This window comes from Humulus lupulus, chromosome 1 (genome assembly GCF_963169125.1).
Source record: "Humulus lupulus chromosome 1, drHumLupu1.1, whole genome shotgun sequence".
Classification (NCBI taxonomy): Eukaryota; Viridiplantae; Streptophyta; class Magnoliopsida; order Rosales; family Cannabaceae; genus Humulus; species Humulus lupulus.
Genome location: NC_084793.1, coordinates 34,342,766 through 34,358,131, shown reverse-complemented (window position 1 = coordinate 34,358,131; position 15,366 = coordinate 34,342,766). Strand labels below are relative to the sequence as shown.

The following is a 15,366-nucleotide window of genomic DNA, read 5'->3' as shown; positions in this document are numbered from 1 at the left end:
GGGGGAGAAGGGGCATTGGAAACGAGATTGCCCTAAGTTTCTAGCAGCGAAAAACAAAGCTTCTTGAATCGTGGGAGGAAGTGAATTGCCCACACTAGTCTAGGTGGTTCTAAGGATACATTGGAAGATCGTGAAGAAAATAGAAGATCGGTTCAGTTTCTTGATAATACTCTGCGACAGAAAGGATACAAGAGTTAGAGAAACTGAAGGAAGGACTCTTAATTCCGCTGCGTATACTGTAAGTATTATGTTATTTGTTTCTCTTGAATTCAATTTTAGAAGCATGTTTTAGGCTATCTCGTATTAATTTGTTTAATATTAGATATACATGAAAATAAATAAAGATCATGTATAAGCTTTTTCCAACAGTTTTTGGTACCCCGAGCCTTGAGGTAACCTTAGAGGCTAATTAAAAAAAACCAAAGGAGTACTCAGAAACTTAGAGAAACCGACCCAAAGACACACTCTTCTCTCTCTTTATTTTCACCAAGTCTTAGCAAGGGAAATTTTGGTGAAAACTAATCAAGACTAAGGAATTTCAGCTGGGATTTTGGGAGCTAGAGGTTTGGAGCTTAGAGAACTGATTTGGGGATTCACTTCTGCCCAAGGTAAGCTTTTGAATATGTTGAGTTGTGTTGATTAGTAGTTGGTTTTCTGCTGAAATGTTAGAGTTTTGCATGTGTGTTGGGTTAAGGATCGTTCTTGAGATTTGATGAGGTTCTGAGCTAGTTCTTTGTTAGGTTTTGTTACTAAAAACATAGTAGAGCTTTTGTGATTAAGGGTTTGGATTGTTGGTTGGATTTTGGGGTTAATTGATTGGTTTTTGTGGTAAAAATGGTGAGTTTTTATGGGCTCGAGGGGTCGGGCCGCGGTGCTGTTCTTGCTGAGCCGCGGCCCCTTAGAACATAGGGGCGTCTGGAAATGGAGGCGCGCTGCGTGTAGATTGAAATGAGGCAGGGCCTCGGGTTGAGCTGGGGGCCGCGGCATGAGTTCTTAGGGCCGCGACGCTTAGTGCATTTTTGGGCTTTAAAGAGGTTTTAGGATTGGGAATTCAATAGTTAAGGTTCGGGATGGATTTTATCACCCGGATTGATATAATTCAATGTCCCGGAGACTAGAATTATGACCCAAAGTTATTTAATGGATTAGAACTTGATGGATGGATATTGTTGGTGCGTTGTGACTAGGGTTTCAGCGAGGCTTGGATTAGGGGACTGTGCTCGGGATATCGGTGCCTGGAAAGCTCGGGACACAGGTAAGAAAACAATGGTTCCCATAATGCTTGTGTTGCAGGGCACGACCCTATATGATTGTGTTGCAGGGCTCAACCCTATATGACTGTGTTGCAGGGTGTAGCCCTTTGATTGAATCTATATGTGTTTAAGTATCTATTTAGTTATATTATGTGTACATATAAATGAATGAATGGCAAGAGCTGGGAACGGCGATGGTCGGGAACGGCAAAGGCCGAGAATGGCAAGCGGTCGGGAGCAGTGTTTAGCACGTGAAGTGCGAGTTGCCAAGGCGAGACCTTAAAGGATACTTGGGATATCCTAACGGTGTGGACTGCGAACCCAGGGCCTGGTAAGCACCTGGGACGGCATGGCCATATGTGTTTAGCCTGATGGTGGCTTGTTTATATGTTAAGTGTGTAATATACATATGTTATCTGCCTGTGAGGGTTTTCTTACTGGGCTTCGGCTTACGGGTGCTTTATGGTGCAGGTAAGGGCAAGGGGAAAGTCGACCAACCATGAGTACGGAGAGCATGAAGCGGCGCGTACATGTTTGGCCTGCCTGGCTGCCACGGCCAAGGGTACTTTTGGGAGATGGTTGTACTAAACCTGAATTTTGTCGTTTAGCCGACTCTGATTATGTTTTTTAGTTGTAAATATTTCCAAACAGTATTTTGGGATCCCAAAGGTTAAACACTTTGTAATTTTCAGTAAATGGATATTTTCAAAGTTTATGACTCCTATTATGGTTTATTTACACTTTTGTCTTAAAACCTCCATTAGCGAGTTTAAATGCACGTTTAAAACTCACTTAGTAATGGCTCTAAGGCAGTAGGGCATTAAAACTTGGTATCAGAGCGAACCAAGGTTTATGGTTTCTGGAGAATGACCGAACATGTACGCTCGTTGTCAGTGACAAGCTCGACTCAGGGTTGGTTGGTAATAGTTGACTTATATGCTTGAATATGTGCTTAAATGCCCTGTTTGCCTGTTTATTTCATATAGAGCATGATGAATGAGTTAACATATGCATGATTCCAGGGCATGGCCCGTTGAGTGTTATATGATATTGGTATGTTATGTGGATTGTTGTTCCTGGTTGACTGATGTGGTTGGGAGGTGGTTTTGGATGTTGTTATCATGCCTGATGAGCGGCATCGTTGATTGCAGGCATATTTGTTAAGATGCCTCGACAACCATTGAGACTCCGCGGCAGTAGGGCCGAGGATGACAACCAGGGTCAAGACCCTCCACCTGACCCACAGAATTAGCAACAGATGTTTGCCAAAATGGAAGCAAGATTGCAACGAACAGAGGAGGAACTTCGATAGTTGAGGCAACAGGCCCCTCCACAGGTCACTAGGTTGCCAATTCAGCAGGTTGTGGCGCTAGTGCCGGTTCAACCTGTTGTGGAGAGTAGGTGGGAACCTTTATATGAGAGGTTCAGAAAGCAACATCCTCCCACCTTTGAGGGTGGACCAAACCCACTGCGGGCAGAGCAGTGGATGAACATGATCTCCTCTATTCTATATTTTATGAGGGTTGAGGGGAACGAGAGGGTAGCTTATGCAAGCTACATGTTCAGAGAGGATGCCCGCATCTGGTGGGATGTAGTAGTTCGAAGGCGGAATGTGACAGTTATGACTTAGGAAGATTTCAGGAACATCTTTAATGAAAAATACTACAAGGTTGCAGTCCGAGATGTGAAGGTTGATGAGTTCATCAACCTGACTCAGAACCGGTTGACCGTGATAGAATATGCTCTAAAATTTGACCAATTGGCAAAGTTTGAGCCAGATCTAGTGCCAACAGATGCGGCAAGAAGAGACAGATTTGTACGGGGATTGAATGTTATGATCGCCCGTGATGTGAAGATCACTTTAGACCCGAAGACTACTACCTATGCTCAGGTTGTAGACAAGGCCCTCACCGCTGAGGGGGCCGAGACCAGATTTGGAGAGAGAGTGTTGTTAGGCGCGATGCCAGGAGGATTGTGCCTCCTTTTATTGGATCCAGTCAGGGTGGTGGCTCCAGTGAACAGAAGAGGAAGGCCCCAGATTCCTTTGTTCCTCCCAGTTCGGATAGGAGGGCACGTGGTGCTTCTAGTGGCCGTCAGGGCGGAAGTGACAGCTAGAGGAGTTTTCCAGTGTGTCCCCGGTGCAGAAGACGACATCAGGGTAAGTGCAGGATTAGGGCCTGCTTTGTCTGTGGGAGTGCCAATCATCTGAAGAAGGACTGCCCACAAGTCCAGAAGGAGGAGCCGAAGCAGAGCGACAGTCTCGCTCCAGCCAGGGTGTTTACTTTGACTCAGACTGAGGTGGAGGCTAGCCCCTCAGTTGTGACAGGTCAAATTTCTAATGCTGGTTCTTCTTATACTGCATTGATTGATTCGAGAGCTACCCATTCGTTTGTATCTGCTAGAGTGATAGATCAGCTGGGTAGACCTAGTGCTCTGTATGCTAGGGGTTTTCAGACTTTGTTGTCGACTGGGAACTGTTTGTCTCTAGGAGATGGGTTAGAGCTTTACCAGTAGAGATAGATGGTAGGGAGTTGTCTATTGATCTGTTTGAGCTAGTGATGGATGACTTCGATATGATCCTAGGGATGGATTGGTTATCAAAGTATGGGGCGACGATTAACTGCAAGCGCAGGATGGTGACTTTTGAACCAGAAGGGGAGGTACCCATTGTATTCGTGGGGATAGTTAGTGGATTGCGAGTACCTATGATTTCACCACTGAAGGCTAGAGACCTAATGCAGGGAGGTTGCATAGGATTCCTAGCGAATGTTGTGGATACCTCTAGGGTTGTGTCAGCTGGACTGGGGGAGACCAGATTGGTATGTGAGTTTCCAGATTTATTTCCAGGAGATCTGCCAAGGCTGCCGCCGCAGCGGGAGATTGATTTTGTTATAGAGTTGATACCAGGAGCGGAGCCAGTATCTAGGACACCATACAGAATGGCTCCGGCGGAGTTGAAGGATTTGAAGATTCAGTTGCAGGAGTTACTGCATTTGAGGTTCATCAGACCGAGTTTCTCGCCATGGGGTGCTCCAGTGTTGTTTGTCAAGAAGAAGGATGGATCTCTTAGGATGTGTATTGACTACAGGGAGCTGAACAAGTTGATTGTTAAGAATAAGTATCCACTGCCTAGGATAGACGGTTTGTTTGACCAGCTACAGGGAAGGACAGTGTTTTCCAAGATTGATCTCCAGTCAGGTTACCATCAATTAAGGATCAAGGAGGAGGACATACCAAAGACCGCTTTCCGCACGAGGTATGGACACTATGAATTCCTGGTTATGTCCTTTGGATTAACCAATGCCCCAACAACTTTTATGGACATGATTAATAGGGTTTTCAAGGACTATTTTGACAAGTTTGTGATTGTGTTCATCGATGACATTCTAGTGTACTCTCAGTCGGAGACAGAGCATGAGCAACATCTACGTTTGGTGTTGCAGCGATTGAGGGAGCATAGGTTATATGCTAAGTTCAGTACGTGTGAGTCTTGGTTACCGCAACTTACATTTCTGGGCCATATCGTCAGTAAGGAGGGGATTCTGGTTGACCCAAGTAAGATTGAGGCAGTGAGAGACTGGCCTAGACCGAGCAGTGTTCCTGAAGTGAGGAGTTTTCTGGGATTGGCAGGGTATTATCGGCAGTTTGTTGAGGGGTTCTCCAGGATAGCTACGCCATTGACAGAGTTGACAAAGAAGAAGACAAAGTATGTTTGGACATACAAATGTGAGAACAACTTCAAAGAGTTGAAGCGGCGACTGATCACTGCACCAGTGCTAAGTTTGGTGACAGACAATGAGAAGTTTGTGGTTTATTATGATGCTTCCAGACAGGGTTTAGGGTGTGTGCTAATGCAAGCTGGGAAGGTGATAGCCTACGCATCGAGACAATTAAAGGAGTATGAGCAAAGATATCCCACGCATGATCTAGAATTGGTAGCGGTGGTATTCGCACTTAAGATTTGGAGGCATTATTTGTATGGAGAGAAGTGTGAGATATACACCAACCATAAGAGTTTGAAGTACTTCTTTACTCAGAAGGATCTGAATATGCGCTAGAGACGGTGGCTAGAGTTGGTTAAGGATTATGATTGTGATATCCTATACCATCCTGGGAAGGCTAATGTGGTTGCTGATGCATTGAGTCAGAAAGGCCCAGGACAGTTGTTCAATTCGAGACAGATATTCGATAAGATAGCGGAGGAGATGTCTAGAGCGGGTATAGAGTTGGTGGTTGGTCGGTTAGCCAACATCACTCTTCAGTCTATGCTCCTTGAGAGAATCAAGGAAGCGTAGGAGAATGATTTCCAGTTGAAGGGTCACAGGGAGAACGTCTTAGTCGGAGCGGCTAAGGACTTCTCCATCTCGGAGATGGGGTTACTAAGGACAAGGGTCGGATCTGTGTTTCGATAGATTCTGATATCTGGCGGGAGATCTTAGATGAATTGCATACCACTCCCTATTCCTTACATCCAGGTACGACGAAGATGTACCAAGATCTGAGAGCCTTGTATTGGTGGTCGGGCATGAAGAGGGATGTGGTGAATTATCTGTCCAAGTGCTTAACTTGTCAGCAGGTCAAGGCTGAACATCAGAGGCCAGCAAGGTTGCTGCAGCCTCTAGGGATTCCAGAGTGGAAGTGGGAGGATATCACCATGGACTTTGTGGTTGGTTTGCCGAAGACCGTGGGACAGCATGATTCAGTATGGGTGATTGTGGATAGGTATACCAAGTCCGTCCACTTTTTACCTGTCAGGACAACTTACACCGTGGAATAGTATGCCGAGATATATGTGAAGGAACTTGTTCGACTTCATGGGGCTCCGGGTCGATAGTTTCCGACAGAGACCCCACCTTCACCTCCAAGTTTTGGGAGAATCTGCAGAAGGCTATGGGCACGCAGTTACGGTTTAGTACCGCTTATCATCCTCAAACAGATGGACAGTCTAAGAGGACGATTTAGATATTGGAGGACATGTTGCGAGCATGTGTGCCAGATTTTGGAGGATCTTGGAGTAAATATCTCCCTTTGATTGAGTTCTCGTACAACAACAGTTATCAGGCGACTATCGGAGCGGCTCCGTATGAGATGCTTTATGGGAGAAAGTGTAGATCACATATCCATTGGGATGAGACAGGTGAGAGGGGGTACTTAGGTCCTGAGATGGTTCAGAGGACCAATGAAGCGGTTGAGAAGATTAGGGCTTGAATGCTCGCCTCCCAGAGTCGCCAGAAGAGTTACTCAGACCTAAAACGCAGGAGCGTGGAATTTCAGGTTGATGACCATGTGTTCCTTAAGGTTTCACCTTTGAGGGGAGTGAAACAGTTTGGTGTTCGGGGAAAGTTGAGCCCTAGGTTTGTTGGCCCCTTCGAGATTATGGAATGGGTTGGAGAGGTAGCTTACAGATTGGCGATGCATCCAGGCTTATCGGGGGTTCATGATGTGTTTCACGTGTCCATGCTCCGGAAGTACATATCTGATTCAACGCATGCTCTGAGTTATGAGAATTTGGAGCTGGACTAGGATTTGTCTTACAAGGGGAAGTCGGTCCAGATTCTTGACGGGAAGGACAAAGTCTTGCGGAGCAAGACCATCACTTTGGTGAAAGTGATGTGGAGGAACAACAAGGTCGAGGAGGCAACGTGGGAACTTGAATTAGAGATGCGGGAGCGGTATCCCGAGTTGTTCAGGTAATTTCGAGGATGAAATTTCTGTAAGGATGGGATAGTTGTAATGACCCAAAATTTGCTAATAAGGCTTAGGGCCTTGATTAGCAGGTCTGGAGGGCAATAAGTGATTTATTGTTATAATATGTGAACTTGTGTGAATATGTGATTAGTGATGCATGTTTAGGTGAATTAAATATGCATGTGGGCCCCGTTTGGTTGCTAGGGGCATATTTGTAATTCTAGCCTGTTGAGGGCATAAATGTGATAATTGTAATAATTGTGATATACTTGCGATATATCTATGTTTCAAGATCCGAGACAGTCCTAGGGAGCGATTATCTAGAAAGACACAACAGGGTCGAAAATCCGACTCAGGGCGAGTCGAGGGGTATTTCAGGTATTGGACGTTCTATGGGGTTATCGGGTTATGGAAATAAATATTTGGAGATATATTTGAAGATAGAATGTTTAGGAGGAAATATTGGGGAAACTTACCATTTTGCCATCGGGGACGTTTTTGGTACCCCGAACCTTGAGGTAACCTTAGAGGCTAAGTAAATAAAACAAAAAAAAAAACCAAAGGAGTACTCAGAAACTTAGAGAAACCGACCCAAAGACACACTCTTCTCTCTCTTTATTTTCTCCAAGTCTTAGCAAGGGAAATTTTGGTGAAAACTAATCAAGACTAAGGAATTTCAGCTGGGATTTTGGGAGCTAGAGGTTTGGAGCTTAGAGAACTGATTTGGGGATTCACTTCTGCCCAAGGTAAGCTTTTTAATATGTTGAGTTGTGTTGATTAGTAGCTGGTTTTCTGCTGAAATGTTTGAGTTTTGCATGTGTGTTGGGTGAAGGATTGTTCTTGAGATTTGATGAGGTTCTGAGCTAGTTCTTTGTTAGGTTTTGTTACTGAAAAACATAGTAAAGCTTCTGTGATTAAGGGTTTGGATTGTTGGTTGGATTTTGGGGTTAATTGATTGGTTTTTGTGGTAAAAATGGTGAGTTTTTATGGGCTCGAGGGGTCGGGCCGCAGTGCTGTTCTTGCTGAGCCGCGGCCCCTTAGAACATAGGGCCGTCTGGAAATGGAGGCGCGTCGCGCCGCCCTTCAGGAAGGGCCGCAGTGGTTGTAGGCTGAAATGAGGCAGGGCCTCGGGTTGAACTTGTAACGACCCGGATTTTCAAGACTCAATAATGCGGAAATATAAATGTTTTCATTTAACAAAATGTCTCAAAAACCCATAGAAAAAAAAACTTTTTAAAAAGTCATATGGCCATACTTAACATTTAGTTACAAACATGTTTTATAAAGATTAGAGTGAGCCTAGTTTAGGAAAATTACACAACATTTCCAAAAATAAAAAGGCTTCCCAAAAGGTCGGTCCACATGTACATTTGCAAGGAAGACTCCAGCGCTCATTGCTCGGCCTTGCCCTTGCTCTTACCTACAACATGAAACAACTAGGTAAGCGAAAACGCTTAGTAAGATCAACTTTCAAACAAAGCATGTAGAGAATTAGGGTTTCGGACCCATCCGGACCCTACACAATCAATTTTAAGAACGCTAAAGCGTCCTGGCAAACTTATGGTCATGCCTGATAACCAAGGATAAATTAATTCATATCTAGATAAAAATCCTGCACTCAGAAAATCCCAGAACAAGCAGATATATTATATCACAACTATATCTTATCAACAAATATATCCCTGCACTCAGAAAATCCCAGAGCAAGCAGATATATTATATCACAACTATAATTCGAGACCAACGCTCGACAATTTCCAACAATTCAGACGTAACGCGCCCTCCAACATAATTGCTAATCTATAAAAGAGAACCGAGTCTCCACACTAAGATCTAGCCAATAAATATTCTCATCAAGGGTAACTATCGTGTTACCTAGGGCATCGCTACTTATCCAAGAGCGTAATCTAATTTACATGGTTTTACGGAGACTTCTATGTTAATCAGTGGTGCTGGTGAGCAGCTGCCCCTAGGGTGTTCAACCTCACTCTATCTTGGCAACCCCTAGTATCTCTAGGCACTCTCACGGAATGGCCAATATTCACGGCTGCTATCCGGGAATAACTTATCAGAGCACTTGCTCGGATTCTAACCGTCCAATGATTAAGTAAGCATGAGGGCCCCTAGGTCCCATTTATCTTGGCGCCCCTAGGTTTAACCAGCTTATCCTCATCTCATGGCCACTCGTCGCGGTAATGAACCGGACATAAATAAAATCAAGCAGTGTGACGGGGATCAACCGTCTAGGATATGACGGACTTCTACCGTTCATATTTTCTAAATCAGCACTCACTAGACTAACGTCTCTAAGCAACTTTCTATGACAGCCTATATATGTGCATGTATCCCTATACTAACATACAAGACAATAATCATTTCATGTTGCAGCCATACAATATAAGTTGACTTACTTGGAGTCCTTAGCGCTCAGCAAGTTTTCACCCTCCAACGTTCAGTCCAGTTACGCTTAGCCAATACTGTAGTTATCCATATAGTATACTCGGATTAATTATGGCACTAATAATTCATTATTATTATTTTGGGCAGTTTGGTCATTTTAATAAAAGTCATTTGTAAGGATTTATAATCCTTATTTGGTTTTAAATCTATTAAGGAAAGTTATACAAAATATTCGAGACTAAACCCTAAGTCTCGGGGAGACCTATCCTAAGGTCTCGATACCTAGGCTCGGGTATCACAATGGTATTTCCCACAATCCGCTAAAAATCTTATTCTTTCAAGGTATCGCCATTAACCCGCACTTTCGACTAGTCGGTTAAAATATGTAAGATTTTAGCCGGTATTATATCCAGAAAATACAAATAAATTCCTTAATTATTTTTAAAGAAAATAAACTCTTTAAATTTTCCTTTTATTTTTCTTTAAGGTTTTAATATCTAAAAACCGTTTTAAGAAAATTGCCTAATTTGTCTTAATTAGGAAAACCGTTATAAATTTCTCATCTTGACTAATTAATTTTCCAAAAGCAATTAATCAATTTTTACTTACTAGGAAAATAATTTATTTAATTATTTTCTCAAAATATAGGGTTTTAAACCCTCTTTTAATTTATTAACTATTAATAAATTAAATCTCTTATTTTTAGAAAGAATAAAAACTCTTTAATAAAAATAATTCATTTAAACTCAAAGGGATAATTTTAGTGAAAATATGATTTCAAGACTTACCAATTTATATCTTGAAATAAGCAAAATTTTACTTTTTACCTTATGTTCCAAAATCTCATTTTTACACTAAGTGTGAAAAATCTAATTTTCACATTTTTAACTACATACTTCGTTAGTTCATAACTTGAAATTTACTTACCCAATTGTTTCCAAAATTTCCCAATTCCATTTTTGTTATGCCATTTAGGTCTTTGTAAAATCTTAGGTCAAAATGAGCATTTTTGATTGGTGAAATCATTTTCCAACAATGAGGTAAAAATGACCTTATTTTCAAGTCCTTATTTTTTTCCAAACTTTGACAGTTAATAACTTTCAAACCGTTTAATATTTTCTTACCAAATTTTACAGTGGACTAATAGGTTATGCCAGAAATATGTCCACAAAATTTTAGAAAAAAATGGGTTCATTTGCCCTATACAGTGGCTGTCCAAATTTGGTTCCGAAAATAAGAATACGAAAAAACAGTTTTTTACCTAAACTTTGAAATATCATAACTTACTCATTTCTAAACATTTTTTAGTGTTTCAAAAGCTCAATTTTATGTACTCAATCTCAACAACATCACAGTACAATTTAATTTTACAAAAACAATATACAGTGGCTGCTTGACCCCTTGGAAGTCACAGCTTAAAACATGTTTTGTTTTAGGGTATCCTACAAAACCCTTGGGGGTTTTGGTTCCCATTTTCAAAAATCAATACACATGCATCATAAAAATTATTAAACAACTACCATAACCTTATTACATCATCAACAAGAAACTCTAAGCATTAGATATACAAAATAATGCTTAAAACTAAAAACCCTACAACAAACTCATCAAAAGTAAACTTTTTACCTCTTTGGTGTTCTTGCTTAAGGTTTGGACCTTCCTATAAGCTTTGACTCCTTCAAAACCTTTCAAAAACCCTAACAAACTTCCCCCAACAACATAGTCAATTAGCTATTTGAAACTCTATGCTTAAAACTTTACAAAAACCTAGATTAGTGAAAGTTTACCTTAGGGAAAATACTTCCTAGACCAAGACTTAGCCTCAAAGTTTCCTTGGTGTTCTTGGGCTTGAAAAATGGAGAGAACACTTTGAAAGGTCTTAAAAAATCAGATGAGTGAATGATAGAGGGTGGTGTGGTCGGTTGGGGAGGGATGGAAGAGTTATATACTATCTAATTTATCTCAAAAACACTCAAGTGTTTTCCTCCCACTTGCCCACTTGACTTGACTTAGTTAAAATGAAATTTTATCTTTATTAAGTTGGGTTCACACCACCTAAACACCACATGGCCGGCCAACCCTTTGCCATATATGATCATTTCATTTTTTTTTTTTTTTAATAAAGGTTAATAAAGGTTTCATAAGAAGACAAGTCCAAATTGGCTTTTGACACCTTTTTCACTTTTATTAAGTTTTAATCACCAAACTTAACATTAATTAATTAAATTAAATGTCTCTCACATTTAATTTAATTAATCACATAATAAAATTTAACTTAAGGTCCATTCATGGAATAAAATTCCCCATTTCGGTAAAATTAGGCATTTAACACAAAATGCCCTAAAATTTCCATTTTCTTTTAGGTTTATTATTTTTTACCAAACTTTAACTTTTATGAATGTATTTTATGCCCAAAATATAATTTCCATGATTTTTCATTTTATTTTCCGAGATTTTTTACCCGATCAGGATTTTTGTGTCGGTCCAGGACCGAAAGTCTTATCTTGACTTTTAAAATCACAAAATTCATATTTTGGCTAGCAATAACTCATGGAATACTTACAAACAAAATATAATATTATTTAAAATAATATTCTTAACCCGGGGGAAAAATCCCGACCCGAGTCGTTTAAAGGTACCCAAAAACGTAGGACGTTACAGAGCTGGGGCCGCGGCATGAGTTCTTAGGCCCGCGGCGCTTAGTGCATTTTTGGGCTTTAAAGAGGTTTTAGGCTCGAGAATTCAATAGTTAAGGTTCAGGATGGATTTTATCACCCGGATTGATAGAATTCAATGTCTCGGAGACTAGAATTATGACCCAAAGTTATTTAATGGATTAGAACTTGATGGATGGATATTGTTGGTGCGTTGTGACTAGGGTTTCAGCGAGGCTTGGATTAGGGGACTGTGCTCGGGATATCGGTGCCTGGAAAGCTCGGGACACAGGTAAGAAAACTACGGTTCCCATAAAGCTTGTGTTGTAGGGCACGACCCTATATGATTGTGTTGCAGGGCTCGGCCCTATATGACTGTGTTGCAGGGCATAGCCCTTTGATTGAATTTATATGTGTTTAAGTATCTGTTTAGTTATATTATGTGTACATATAAATGAATGAACGGCGACGGCCGGGAACGGCGACGGCTGGGAACGGCGACGGCCGGGAACGGCGACAGCCGGGAACGGCGACAGCCGGGAACGGCGAAGGCCGAGAATGGAAAAGGGCCGAGAGCAGCGTTTAGTACGCGGAGTGCGAGTTGCCAGGGCGAGACCCTAAAGGATACCTGGGATATCCTCACGGTGTGGACTGCGAACCTAGGGCCTGGTAAGTGCCTGGGACGGCATGGTCATATGTGTTTAGCCTGATGGTGGCTTGTTTATATGTTAAGTGTGTAATATACATATGTTATCTGCCTGTGAGGGTTTTCTTACTGGGCTTCGGCTTACGGGTGCTTTATGGTGCAGGTAAGGGCAAGGGGAAAGTCGACCAACCATGAGTACGGAGAGCATGAAGCGGCGCGTACATGTTTGGCCTGCCTGGCTGCCACGGCCAAGGGTACTTTTGGGAGATGGTTGTACTAAACCTGAATTTTGTCGTTTAGCCGACTCTGATTATGTTTTTTAGTTGTAAATATTTCCAAACAGTATTTTGGGATCCCAAAGGTTAAACACTTTGTAATTTTCAGTAAATGGATATTTTCAAAGTTTATGACTCCGATTATGGTTTATTTACACTTTTGTCTTAAAACCTCAATTAGTGAGTTTAAATGCACGTTTAAAACTCACTTAGTAACGGCTCTAAGGCAGTAGGGCATTACAGGTTAGAGGAAATATTTGGGTCCTAAAGCAGTCCAGAGGACCACTAAGGCTATTGAAAAGATCAGAGCTTGGATGTTGGCTTCTCAGAGTAGACAGAAGAGCTACATTGATCCCAAGCGTAGAGATGCAGAGTTCCATGCTGGGGACTATGTCTTCCTCCGCGTTTCACCACTGAGAGGGGGTGAAGTGGTTTGGGAAGAAGGGTAAGCTGAGCCCTAGGTTGGTTGGACCATTTGAGATCCTGGAGAGGATCGGCCAGGTGGCCTATAGGTTGGCCTTACCCCCGCCACTGTCTAGTGGGCACAACATATTTCATTTCCATGTTGAGGAAGTATGTGTCTGATGAAACTCATGTGTTGAGCTATGAGGATCTCGAACTGGAGACATATTTATCCTATGAGGAGCAATCAGTTAAGATTTTAGATAGGAAGGACAAGGTCCTGAGGAACAAGACTATACCTTTTGTTAAGGTATTATGGAGGAACAGCAAGGTCGAGGAAGCAACCTGGGAGCTGGAGTCAGACATGCAGAATAAGTATTCTAAGTTGTTCAGGAAAAAATTTGAGGACAAAATTCCTGTACGGAGGAGATAGTTGTAACGTCCAAAATTACCTAATAAGGCTTAGGGTCTTGATTAGGGGAGCAGGATGGAAAATTATGGAAATTATGTGATTTAAATATGAAATGTGTGTTTATATGATATATATATATATATATTTATGTGTGTGTATCATTATATGATTACGTGAGTTATATGGTAATATGACTAGATATGCATGTTTAGGTGTATTAAATATGCATGTGGGCCCGCTTCTTATTAGAAGGACAATTTTTGGTAATTTTGCCTGTTGCAAGTATTTTTGGAATATATGTGATATGTAACGACCCAAATTTGCTAATAAGGCTTAGGGCCTTGATTAGTGTGCCTGGAGGGCAATAAGTGAATTACTGCTTTAATATATGAATTTATGTGAATATGTGATAGAGATGCATGTTTAGTTGAATTAAATATGAATGTTGGCCCCGTTTGGATATTAGGGGTATGTTTGTGATTTTAGCCCGTTGAGGGTATAAATGTGGTAAATAATATATGTATGTGATATATCTGTGTAGCACGATCCGAGACAGTTCTAGGGAGCAGTTAGCCGGAAAGTCACAACGGGGTTAAGAATCCGACTCAAGGCGAGTCGAGGGGTATTGCGGGTACTAGGTGTCTTATGGGGTTATTGGGTTATAGAAATAAATATTTGGAGATATATTTGAGGTTAGAATGTCTAGGAAGGAATACTGGGGAAATTTACCATTTTGCCCTCTGGGACGTTTTGGTACCCCGAGCCTTGAGGTAACCATATAAGCTTAAGTTGAATAAAACAAAACAAAGGAAATATTGGGAAACTTGGAGAAACTGACTTTAGCTTCTGCCATTCACTCTCTTTATTCTCAAAACCACACTAAGGGGGAAAGCTTGAGGAAATGAGCTAGGAAAATTCAGAGCTTCAAGCAGGGACTTTGGAGAATTGAAGCTTGGAACTTAGAGAATCTACACAGAAACATAATTCATCAAGGTAAGCTCCTAATATGTTGAACTGTGTTAATTTGCAGCTGGTTTTAAGGTTGAAAATTAGAGTTTTGCATGTTGGAGGGATGAGGATTCAACTTTGATTTTTATAAGGTTTTGGCTTGAGTTTTTGTTGGGTTTTGCTGTTGAATCTATGGTATAACCATTATGATAATTAGTTAGGGTTGTTGGTTTGATTTTGGGGAATAATTGGATTGATTGTTGAGGTGAAAATGGTTTTTATTCTGGGCACGAAGGATTGGGTCGCGGCTCTGTTCTTGAGTGTTGCGGCCCTATGAAGCTGAGGAGCCAGGGAGGCTCTACCTCTGGGGAGCGTCGCGGCGCCATAGGGCAGGGTCGCGACTCAAATGGGCATCAAAGAGGTTTTAGCCTCTGTTTTTGGGGCGGGTCGCGGCTCAAAAGGGAAATCTTGGCTGAATGGAGGTTTTAAGCGCGGGAACCTAACCTAGGGTGCTCGGGATCGACTCCACCACCGTGTTTGGTGGAATTCGATGTCCCGGAAGCTAGAATTATATCTGGAAACCGTTACTCGAATATTAATGGAATCCTTTATCATGCATTGTGACTAGGTTTTCTTCTAGGCTCGGGATAGAGGATTGTGCTCGTGATCGCGGTGCTTGGGAAGCTCG

General features: G+C 41.7%; 1 long non-coding RNA gene across 1 annotated transcript; it reads right to left on the bottom strand.

Annotated features, from left to right (window-relative positions):
- Positions 1–8,121: 8,121 nt before the first annotated feature.
- On the bottom strand, positions 8,122–11,634 carry LOC133790774 (uncharacterized). Its single transcript, XR_009874068.1, has 4 exons — positions 11,129–11,634; positions 10,968–11,046; positions 9,353–9,418; positions 8,122–8,361 (listed from the first exon to the last, which is right to left on the bottom strand). It is a non-coding gene; the product is annotated as an uncharacterized LOC133790774 (long non-coding RNA).
- Positions 11,635–15,366: the final 3,732 nt, after the last annotated feature.